Genomic DNA, 12,294 nt, shown 5'->3' on the forward strand with positions numbered 1-12,294 from the left:
TGACGAATGTGTTAATATGATTTGGCTTAGACAAACTAAAACAACAATGGGCCCACAGCAAGCATATATCAGGAGTAAGCAAAATCAATCCACTCCAGACTGCCATCACATATCCTTAAACGACAGTTCTCGCCCTCGTAAATGCCTCCATTTTAAACCCCTAGCTTTAATATTAAAACATTTGCCAACAATTCTAATTATTATTTCTAAAGAAATATTTTTTTAGAGTTTTGCTCCAAATATTTTTGTCCATAACGAGCTGAAGTCTCTAAATGTCATGAAAATGTGTCAAGCCATTGAGTTAATTAAACTCTACTTTTGCGCGCCGATTATGCAATCAAATAAATTAAAAGTTCACTAATTTCGTAGTCCGCTTGACCAATTAATATATTACAATTAATTAAAGTTTTTAGTTGAGATAAAAAAGTCAATGGCACGAGCGGGATTCGAACCCACGATCTTCGGCTAGATACGCCGCTGCTCTACCATGGCAGCTCTAAAATGGCCAAAAAGGAGAGAAAATTCAAGAGGTGGGGTTGAGATGGGAAGTTGGTGTCCGGGTGGATCGAGGTCACGATAGCTCAAGTGGTAGAGCAGCGGCGTATCAAGCCGAAGATCGTGGGTTCGAATCCCGCTCGTGCCATTGACTTTTTTATCTCAACTAAAAACTTTAATTAATTATAATATATTAATTAGTCAAGCGGACCACGAAACTAGTGAATTTAATAAGTTTAAAATGAAGTATACCTTCACTAAAGCTCTCCGTGGCCATTTCATTTGTCGCCGAGAATCAAATAGATTACACGACATTTGAAAAATGGCAAAAAGGAGGGAAAATTCAAGAGGTGGGGTTGAGATGGGAAGTTGGTGTCCGCGTGGATCGAGGTCACGATAGCTCAAGTGGTAGAGTAGCGGCGTATTTAGCCGAAGGTCGTGGGTTCGAATCCCGCTCGTGCCATTGACTTTTTTATCTCAACTAAAAGCCTTAATTAATTGTAATATAAATTACAAGATGGAGAAATTCATCCAAGATCATTAGAGCCTTATTTGAGGGCATTCCCTGAACCGAAATGGCTTCAGTTCGAAATGATAAAGGTCTATAGGTCTGCAAGTATACCCACAATGAAAGATAATACAAAAAATACGACAAATAAAATAAAAATATAAATTGTTTAAACAAATGTCGGAAACGGTACAAACCCTATCGGTAAATCTTTCCAGCACTTTACAGATAAAATCAGCCTCGAGGGGTTAATAGATACAGGATCATCAGATAGCTGTATCAATCCCAATGTTATACCACCTAATGCGTTTTCTATCGTTTTTACGTAACGATTCGTTCATTGTTTAACACTATCTGGAAAAATCAATCTAATTTCTTTCAAATACTTTATTTTCCTCTACTCTGCCTCCTACTGTTGTACCACAACGGATTTTTGTTTAATCTGAAAAAGCCATCACAATATTTTCCATGTCATCAAATTGAATGTCAAAAAACTTGCCCGATTGAATGCCATGGAAATACATGGTTCCTGTAAATTAAAAAAAAAATTAGGAAGAGAAAGCGTGCACTGGTATTACATGTATATCAAAATATCGATGAATTAATTAACAAAATGTATTTTTTTCAAACGTAAAACTGTCTGCTTTACAAACAAACTGTCTGAAAATCGGTAACAAATTTTGAAACCGTGGTTAAATAAATTCATTTGTAACCTAATCATTTAAATTGAAATGTTGTCATATTAACTGTTGAAGCGTTAATTTTGAAACCGTATTTAGTCCCGGAAACACTCGATTTGATTAAAAGTGCGATTTTTTTCCTGGGACCACAGCCATTTACTTGAACCGTGTTAATTAGACTTACAGTAATTAACTAATTGGAGTTTAGGTCTACGCAATTTCACTATTAAACCCTCTTTTGTTGATGATCATGAAACTAATTATTGAGACTGAAAATAGTAATTGAACATACATAGAAGTAACTCAAAATTTTAATTAGTTGTGTTTAAAAACTGAATTTTTGAACAATTTGTTTGAAAATGTAACGTATTATTTTGGTTTGCCTTTTCTCTCTGAGTTGGTCTGTGGGCCCTCTTTGGCTTGAGGTTCTGTGTAATTCACGATGCTCTGAAACCCACATGTGCAAGGTTGGAAACGAGATAGAGGTGAACGTCCTTCACTACAAACTTCGGGATGGGTGCTGTCTTCAAAGATCCCACAATTATGTGGCTTACGGGGAAAGAATTTTTGTGGAGAGACCCAAAACAGAAAGTAGAGAAAGGCGTGTCTGTATGAAAAACAACGTTGTTGAAAACAAGGTCGATTAAAAAAAATTTGTTTTATTATCCACACTGAATTAAAAAATCATATATGAATGTAAAACTCTATTCAGGTATTTAAACCTTCTGTAAACAAAGTGTTTAAAAAAAGTTTCAAACTATTATTATTGTGTATTAAAAATGTAGTAATAATAACAAACACTCCGAGTGGATCGAAGTCACGATAGCTCAAGTGGTATAGCAGCGGCGATATTTAGCTGAAGGTCGTGGGTTCGAATCCCGCTGGTGACAATAACTTTTTATCTCAACTAGAACCTTAATTAAAGATTTATTAATTGGAAAGTAATAATAACGTTCATTCTGGTGGTTAAGCAGTTAAATAATCCTAGGCTAATTCACGGCGCGAAAGGTCTTCCATACCCGCAACACGCCCCAATCTTTATAAATGGTAGTTTTCTGGACTGAAATACTTCCTATTTTGTAATATTAATTTAATTTTTGTTTCAGTACTCTTCAGTCCTTTTTCGTTTTAGATGTTTCAGTGTTTTTAATAGTTTAAATAATATCTGCAAATTGTTTGTTTCTATATTCATGGGCGTTTTAGTGTAACGTGTATTATGTTAAAGTACATATGTTCATTTTTTGTCCGTTTTGTATGGCGTGTTTCATACTTGCCAGTACTATTGAGAATTTGACATTGGTTTCCTCTTAGCTGTAACGTTTCATTCTTTAATTATGTAAATGTGTTCCATTTATTGTCTGCTTTTATGGTGTTTTTTGTTCGTGTTGGCCTATTATTTGCATTTATTATTTTTTAACCGTGTTTGTTTATCAATATCAAAAATGCCCAAGGAACAAAATTAATTTTTTTAGCTCATATCATTTCTATGGTGTCTTTTATATTTAATTTTATTATTATAAATAAAATATATATGCATCATAATAACTCTCTGAAGAAAAACTCAACATCACCAAAGAGCAGCGTTGAAAGTAATCTGCTCCGATTGAAGTAACTCCTTCTATATCTATCGACCTTCTAAAAAGGTAATAAATATATAAAAAAATTATCTCATGATAAATATAAGAGGTAAAGAGCACATTATTTGCAAGGAGATTGAACAGTTTTATTATTGACTTGGTAAGAGTTTTACCTTGTTACCTCCCTTCAAAGAAAATCTTATGAGAAAGTCTAATAACAAGGCATGGCCAGTAAGTGAAACAAGGAAATAGTGAGTGAATACATCAAAGTGAACTGGAAACCTAGCAATATCTATTTCCCCCTATCGGATATTGTCATTCGCCCTTTCACCTTTGAGCTGATTCCTTTTCAATCTTCTTCAGATCATGCCCTATTATCCATTGACCAAAACTGAATATATTGTATTAGGCTAGTGATGATTTTAAAGTAAATTAAAATGAATTCCCGTTATTCAGGAGGGCTTGACGTTGGAAGTTGCGGAGATGTGGTCAAACGACTTTACAATACTTTCATATATTATTCGCAATGAAAATTTAATGGGATGTACCGAGATTCAAACCTCCGACCACCATCTTGGCGCATACCAGTCAGAATAAGACCTAAATGTATAATCATTAACACGCGATTTATGAAGATCTATAATTTTTTAAGATATTTAAACAAAATGGCGTAGAATATTACAAAATCAAGATATCTACTACAACCTAAGGGCACAGGTTTTCCCTAGTCGAAGTAATATACCCGTCACCCTTTTTGCGGTTTTCGATGAAGGGATAATATCGCTTTTCTGGGACATTGTGGCCTTTGCTCCCCCATAGCTGCGGCTTCCTTTGACACTGGTCCACATTGACCTTTGACTCGTTTGATCAACCTGGTGTCGATTTAGCATTTACCGAAGTTTCCCGACTGTAAATAAAAAGGAGGGACGTTTTTAAAACTGCTCAAACCTTATACGTTTTTTATCCACATTTGAAATCTTTTATGTTATATTTTTACAAACTTCTTATGTTCGTGTATAGTGCAAACACTACTAATTTTGGTACACTGCAAGTTTTTCACTTTTCATCAACATTAGTATCAATCCATTACAGTTCGTGGTTTGATTGACCAATTAACATTTTTCAATAAATTAATATTTATGAAAAGCATTATTCGGCTAAATACACCGCTGCTCTACCACTTGAGCTATCGTGACTTCGATTCACTCGAGCCTCACGATAGCTCAAGTGGTAGAGTAGCGGCGTATTTAGCCGAAGGTCGTCGGTTCGAATCCCGCTCGTGACACTGACTTTTTTATCTTAACCAATACCTTTCTTAAATATTAATTAATTGAAAAATTAGTAGCAATAACAAATGGAAGGAAACGTAATCTACAAGCTTCTACCTTGAAAAAAAAAATATGGCTTTCTAATAGCAGATGAAATATCTGGGCGTAATACTGTAAACTTCAGAAATGGATATGGCACTGAGACTGACACTGTAATACTGTATCAAAACGTAACAAGTGAACTATATAAGGACTAAATACATAAACGGATAGAGCTCTGCTTACACCATATAGCTCTAGTACGATGGCAAAAATAAAATAGGAATATAAGATCAAAAAGTATATTAAAACGTTCAAAAATTGGCATGCGTTAACATTACAGTGGCATGGGAATCTTGCCCTATTTCAGCGATGGAAGTAAATAATTGGTATACATAGTTCCAGATGGCAAATTAAAGTGCAAACAAAATCTTACCAACCGTCCAAACTGGTGGTTAACGACTCCAGCTATATGCATGGTACTTGGATGCCCTATGGGCAAACTTGTTTGTACCAAATTTCAGGAACAGTAGTGGCACTGGAATACTACCGCTGCATACATATATCCAGAGGGTGATATACTAAAGTGCAAAATATCTCTTACGCGACTTCAGCAATTTAGGTCACACTATGATTACGACCGTCGCATACATATATCCCCATGAATATCCCGATGACAGCATCCGACAGGGCAAATGGACTTTTTTCCAACTTCAGCAATGGATATGGCACTGGGACTGTCACCACTACAACATATACCTAGAGGGTGATACCGAAAATGCAAACACGTTGTTATCCAGTTTTAGCAAATTAAATTGCACTGGGATGCCACCACTTCATATATCGACCAGAGGATAACATATATGCTATACAAACAGGCCCGTAGGATAAAATAAATCTTGACATAAGAGAAAGGCATTACAAAATCGAAAAAGGAACAAATTATATAAAATAGATATACCAATTTGTGATGAAACTAAAGAATATTTCAACAACCTCTGTTCAAAAAAATTAAATAATAGCTGTTTAGAAGAACCAAACCTTTGAAAAACTTATAAAGAGACGTCATCATGGTGAACAGAAGAAACAAATGAAATATGGAGTAGGTCCAGTATTCAAACTCCAGAATTTTGACAAGAACAACATCTAGGCCCCGCAATATCAATTTTCAAGTTACCACCTCTTTCTTAGCATAGGCAAATGAAAGGATCAGAGCACACTGAGAAGCGACGCAGCATAGCACAGCTGACAGACGCTTCGCGCTAGCATCACATTGCTTCTGCAGTTGCATCATTTTCCCAAGACGGACGTTCTTTTCCACCTGTTTTCAAAATAAAAGAAAATATGGATGTATGGAAAATATGGAGACTGGTGGCGAGAAGAAGTAGGTGATGAAATGATTAAGCAGACGGTCATCAGATGAGGTACAGAATTATCCATATTTTCACGTGCAATAAACGTAAAAAAGCAATCAAATAAAAAAGATAACTTTTCACATTGGTTACTGTTCGAGCGCAGAGTGGAACTATGTTGCAAAATGCGCATTACAACGCTACGCATGTAATGCTGTATCATCATTCAGCTTGTTCGCGTCATGTTAAAACGTCTCAATATACTCTTGATTAATAGCTATTTTAACCAAGCAGAACAAAAGACTTTAAGCTCCTCTAATTTTATATAATGCTGACGAGGGAATGTTTGATATAACTACAACTTTGAAGAAAATGAAAGCAGAAATTGGAGAATTGATAGTAGCAGGCTGAGCATACTGGCTCAAATTTACAATATTAGTGGCAGCCACTCCAAAATGAAAATCGTGCTCATTGAAGTATGCTAAAATAATTAAACCAATGGATGGAAAAAGAAAAGACGACTGTACGAATTCACCGAGTGCAATACAACATGTAAACTACTCACTCACTCTCTCTCTCTCTCTCACTCTCTCTCTCTCCCTCTCTCTCACTCTCTCTCCCTCTCTCTCTCTCCCTCTCTCTCTATCTCTCTCTCTCAGCATTAAACAATTAAGGAAAATAATAGTAATACGTGTTATTTATTGGAACGAATGTATTTATTTGCGTGAATAGGGGCGCGCATCTCTCAAATAGCCCGTGAATATCGAGTAGTCTGGGATAGTGTGAATGTGGATGTAATTTATTTTCGTGAATGACAGGGTTTATCCTTATTAACCTCACGGAATATCGTGTAGTCTGGGGGAATGTGAATGTAATTTACTAGCGTGATGGAGGGTCTTACGAGTTACTGTTTATATCATGAGATATCGTACTTTGCTGGAGAAACAATAAAAGAAATTAGGAGGTCTAAAATGAAAGAGAGTTAAAAAAAGATAAAATATAAAAAATACACAGCTAAAGAAAATTGGGCTGGCGATGACCAATATAATTTGCCCGTCCTAAAACTTATATATATAACTTTACATTGGCCTATTTTATTATCACCAAAAAAAATGGTAAAGTTTGAGACAGAAATCCATTATGAAACAGCAGACATCGGAACATGTTGTGACTGAAAAGCAATAGCCCGGAAACGGTAAAGTCTCTTCAAAAAGGCGACCCTAATGCCTAAGTATATAAACCAAGAGGAACCTCGGAAAGTGCTAAAGTACGTTAAAGGTAGAGCACCCTATGGGGCATGGAAATAAAGGAGGGTCAACTCTACAATAAATTCTTTCTTACAGTACCAGTGACACTCCCCCCCCCCCCAAGGAAAATCATATTAAATAACTTTTTTCATCACGTGCGAATTACGATTAAAGAAATTCTAAAAATACGAATGATAGAAACCACCGAAGAGCCAACATGATTGTCTGTTCCTATTCAACGAAAAAATCCCTGTCAGTCAGAAAAAAATAGCCAGTGTTATTTTACAAAATGTCAGCAAAAAGATTTAATCCACTTATACTTATTGTTCAGTATTTGGCAAATGCAATTCAGCCAATTATTCTGAAACTGATAGAAGATGGAGTTTGTTTAGATTCGCTGGAACTCTGAAGCGTGCCCATATTGTTTTACAGACGATCAGCGAACCCCACGAGATCTCATTATTGTATTTTGACAAGGGACTTGGTTCAGTCGACAACAAAAACTTATTTAACTTTGTTTCCCGTTCTTAACTTTCTGTTAAGTAGCGAATTTCCAAAGGAAGCCAAACAAATAATTTAAAATAGGTGTAAGTACCCAACATTCAGGTGGACCCAGGAAACGAAAGTGTAGCGAATATCAATTAAACTATGCATGTTTTTATGTTTTTTGTGTTATTTATTCAGAAATCGTGAGATGCGTCTGGTGTGATGTAGGTTTCAGAAAAACAGAAACGTTGGCACGATAAAGAAAATGTTTTTTTGATAACTACATCACACCAGACCCCATCTCACGATTTCTGAATAATTATCGATTAACGGTCACATTTTTGTGTTATGTTGTTTTGAGTTTGATATTTATATAAAAAAACATTTTATAAACCTCAAAAAGCATTTTTCAATGTGAACATTATTTGTTTGTTATTTATTTAGGATATCTCACTAGTTTTGTGTATAAAAGTCATTATTCCGTTATTATTTTACTCTTTTAACTATAAAATATATTAGTTATTTTTGATCATTTTGGTCTATATATCCTTACAGATTTGATTTGTCTGACGCGGTTAGGCTTTTTGCAATCTTCACTGTTGAGTTTGTGTGAGTTCCTTTATAGTCCAGTCCCTTTTAAAGGTTCGTAAAAGACCGTAAAAGGTCATTACCTTGATCGTAATCTCGCAATAAAGTATTTTTTCATCTATAATATTTTTATCAAATCATTATTATGGCCTTACCGTGCTGATTTGGTTTGTAAGACACTTTTAAGGCTTCTAGCCATTTTCATTGCTAAGTCTATTTGATTTCTGGTCTGTTTGGTTTAATAAATTCATGAATGTTGAAGTGGGTCGGCGTTATCTCTGTTCGTCGGTCATCCGCTGTGTGAGTAAAATCTCACATTAAAATATGTTTTCAACTAAAATGCTTTTGCTGAACAGGCAGTGGGTCCCTTCTTGGGGCCCGCCTTTGCTCTCGGGTATAACTACACAAACGTTTTCAAAAGCACCTGTTCATCACTGAAGATGGCACAATGCACGTTTGAGAAGTTCTACAAACCCGCTAATGAAGAAGGACCCAATAAGTGACCTAACCATTTCCTGTATGTGTAAAACCTCAGCTCAAATGGTCTTATTAAGCCGATTTGAACAGTTGATCTGTAATCGCTGAAGGTCCAATTAATATTAACTTACAGTAAATATTGAGATTTCGTCTGGAGACCTGCGATGTGAAAATAATAAAGTAGTTTGGTTTTCTTATATTTGCTGTTTTATTTTGTCAGAAACATTTTCGTTTTTTACTGACGGATCGTGTGATTTCCGTTAAGTCAAGTCCCTTCTATTGTATTAGTTTGTGAATGGTGGAAAGAAATTATCAGTGTTATCTCGGTCTTTTGGCCATCATTTGGATGAGTAATCGAACAATTATGCATTTTCTCAAATAAAATGTTTCCCTCAAACCAATTGTAACAGTTTGTGTATAATTGGTCATCACTCTGTATAAGTGAAGGGTACTGTATGTTGTGAGATGTTTTCTTGAGTACGGCGAGGATGATTGTAAAGTAGTTTGGTCGTTTCTGATTACTCTGTTCGTCCTGTTTTTACTGTTTTAATCTGTCTGAAGCATTTTGGCATTTTGCTATATTTGGTGGTATCTACAAACCAAAGCTTACTTACTTTACAGCCTCTGTCTTAGTAGGGCCTAGTCGTCCTTAAGAATCAAAAGGTCGCCAAAATCATTCGATCCTATGCTTTTCCTTTTCATGCTTTTACTGCAAAGTTAATAAAACTAAGGAATACAATTCATCCAAGCGTTGCGCAAGTACATCGGAACTAAAGACCAAAGGCGTTTCGTATTGCGACAAGAAGTCTTGCGTCATGCGTACAAGGATCTACAGGGCAGGGGATGAACAATCAAAAATTTCGATGAGAATCAACCATGAATCAACCTTGAATCGTGCAGTATACGAAAATGCAGATACATCGTAAAATATCCATTCTGCAAAAAGAACCATTGCAGAAACTCACGTAGGAACTGATTAACCTAGGACGTGTTAAAATAATAGTTGGGCTGCTGACAAGAGCCAGCAGACTTCGGAGGCATATATAAAGAGTGAGAAGCAGATACATGCTAGAGCAGATATTGCCAGGGGCAGAAAAACCATCGAAGCACGTCCTTTGTTTTTTACGAAGGCCTATGAAATTTGGAATTCTTACTCCTGGGAGAAGAAAAACCAAGGTCTTAACAAAGTTTTGGGATGGTAAAACGCCCAACACTCTGGAAAATGAGAAAATAAACCAATATTGTTCGCGATTCGCAAGGTCGTAACATATCCTAGATCCAGGAAAAATCCACAAAGAGATACATGTCTCCTACGGCTTTATCTTAGAAAAAGATATAAAATACAACAGCAACATTATTTCATTGGCTCAAAATGGCCGATAGTTTTCGATCGCGGGTTCAAGGGAGAGTGGGTCACCGAGATTAGCCGTTAATCCCCTGCACGACAATAGCATTAGCCCAGTAAACGTAAGTACCTTGAAAGTTCTTTTATTCCATCTATCACGACAACACTATCTCAACATGATCAATAAATATTACGCTAGAAAAAACAACAGATTTAATATTTGCAGTATAGATTCGTTCTTTTTAATATATAAAAATAAATATGACCTCTTACCGCTCTTCCCAGTACAACAAATACCTTGAAACCCTTTCTACACACGACAACTCCCTTTGATCCGCTTCCAAAAAATATATATAAATATTACTCAGTTGATTTTCCCATCCATCTACCTAATGGATCCTGGGTCAGGAGCGACAAAGATAAATCAAATCTATTTGCGACCCATATAGAATCCACTCTTCATCAAGACAGAAATGTTACCCATGTTTAGCGGTTGCAATGGACCATATTAACTATTTCAATTAATTATTCTATTTATCGATCGTGGGTTCGAATCTAGCTCTTGACATTAACTTTTTCATCTCAACCGTGACCTTAGATAAAAAGAATAGTTAATGAATGAAATAAATGTTAACCTTCACGCACAACAGGTAATGCATAATCTATGTAAACCACTTCCTCTTCCCCTCTCTTTCAAACTTTTTATCGTTCTGAAGTAATGGATCAAATTAACTAATTTCCAAGTAGAAAATCCCCTGCTCATGATCTAATTATATCCTCCATACTTTGTAAGCTCACACAAAGCCAATAGTTTTCTTGACCACAATATATAATGCTTTTTACCACTCGTTTTCCTACCTTTTGGAAATATTCCGTCGTTAATCTCATTCCTGAAGCACATAAACCTCGCAACCACATATCCTCTGCTGATCCATCATCTTTCTGCCTTCAATGACCAAAATCCTTGAAAGAATCATTTTTCATTGAGGAACTTTCCCGGCTTGAAGAACGGGTAGCTGTACTTGAATTCCCCTTTGATATATTTCGTTTTACCTTGCTGATAGCCGATAGTTTGCTGGTCAATTTCCAGCCGTGCTTGGGTTTTTATTTGATGAAGACATTGCTTTTCGTCCAACGCCACAGAGGCTGGATAACAATAATAAACAATATCACTAAAGCTGATTTATTAGTGAAATTAAAAAGAAAATTAAATCAATTTTTTTTTGTTTAGGGATGGAAGCTCAAGAACATCCTACCAGCAACCTATTACCTTATCCTAAATTCCTATCTTAACGATTGTTACTTCCAAGTATCCCACAGAAATTCATTGTCTCCTATCCATCCTATTCTAGCAGGTGTCCCACAGGGCAGAGTGCTCGCTCCTTTCCTTTATTCAATTTGTACCTCCGACCTACCTACGCAACCTAACACTATCACCTTCACCTTTGCCGATGATACCGCAATCCTTTCTCCTGATAAAGATCCTGTCACAGCTTCCCGTAATCTTCAAAATCACCTAAACGTCCTAGAATGCTGGCTCCGTCAGTGGAGAATCAAGAACGAAACCAAATCAACAAACATAATATTTCCTCTAAACAAGAAAACGATCCCACCAGTATACCTCAACCCATCCCAATTGCGAACTTTGTACGATACCTCGGACTCTACCTGGACAAACGACTGACGTGGAACCCCCATACACGACTTAAGCCAGGAACACATTTACCCGATGCTACGCCGTGCGACACTACCCGACGCCTTGCCACGTTTTGGTGGGGTGTGCTCATCAATCCGACGCAAGTACACGTCGCGTACAGTCCACAGCGTTTATCACAATAATCACTATCACAATCGCAACGCATCTTTTGAGCAAAACCTTGTACAGCCATGTAATAAATTGTTTGTTAAATTTCATGAGCACAACCATCTAATAAATTGTTTGTTAAACTTAATTGTTTTAAATAAAGTTACTCCTAACCATCATAATTAAACAATGTTTATAAAAACCTTTGCATTTTTGATCTCGTTTAATTGTTTACATTAAAATAATATGTAATTAATATAACGACAAAATTACATGTACTTAGTTTGAAATAAACTACAAAAAATATGAGTGTCCTGTTCTGATGCTACCCGACATTACAAAATGGTGTAATATTACGAGCAAAACTATGAAATAAATTGTTAATAGAATTTTATGAGCAAATCGTGTAATAAATTGTTCTAATTTTA

The sequence above is a fragment of the Cimex lectularius genome, unplaced genomic scaffold (genome assembly GCF_000648675.2).
Source record: "Cimex lectularius strain Harlan isolate CLEC.00 unplaced genomic scaffold, Clec_2.1 scaffold4, whole genome shotgun sequence".
Lineage (NCBI taxonomy): Eukaryota > Metazoa > Arthropoda > Insecta > Hemiptera > Cimicidae > Cimex > Cimex lectularius.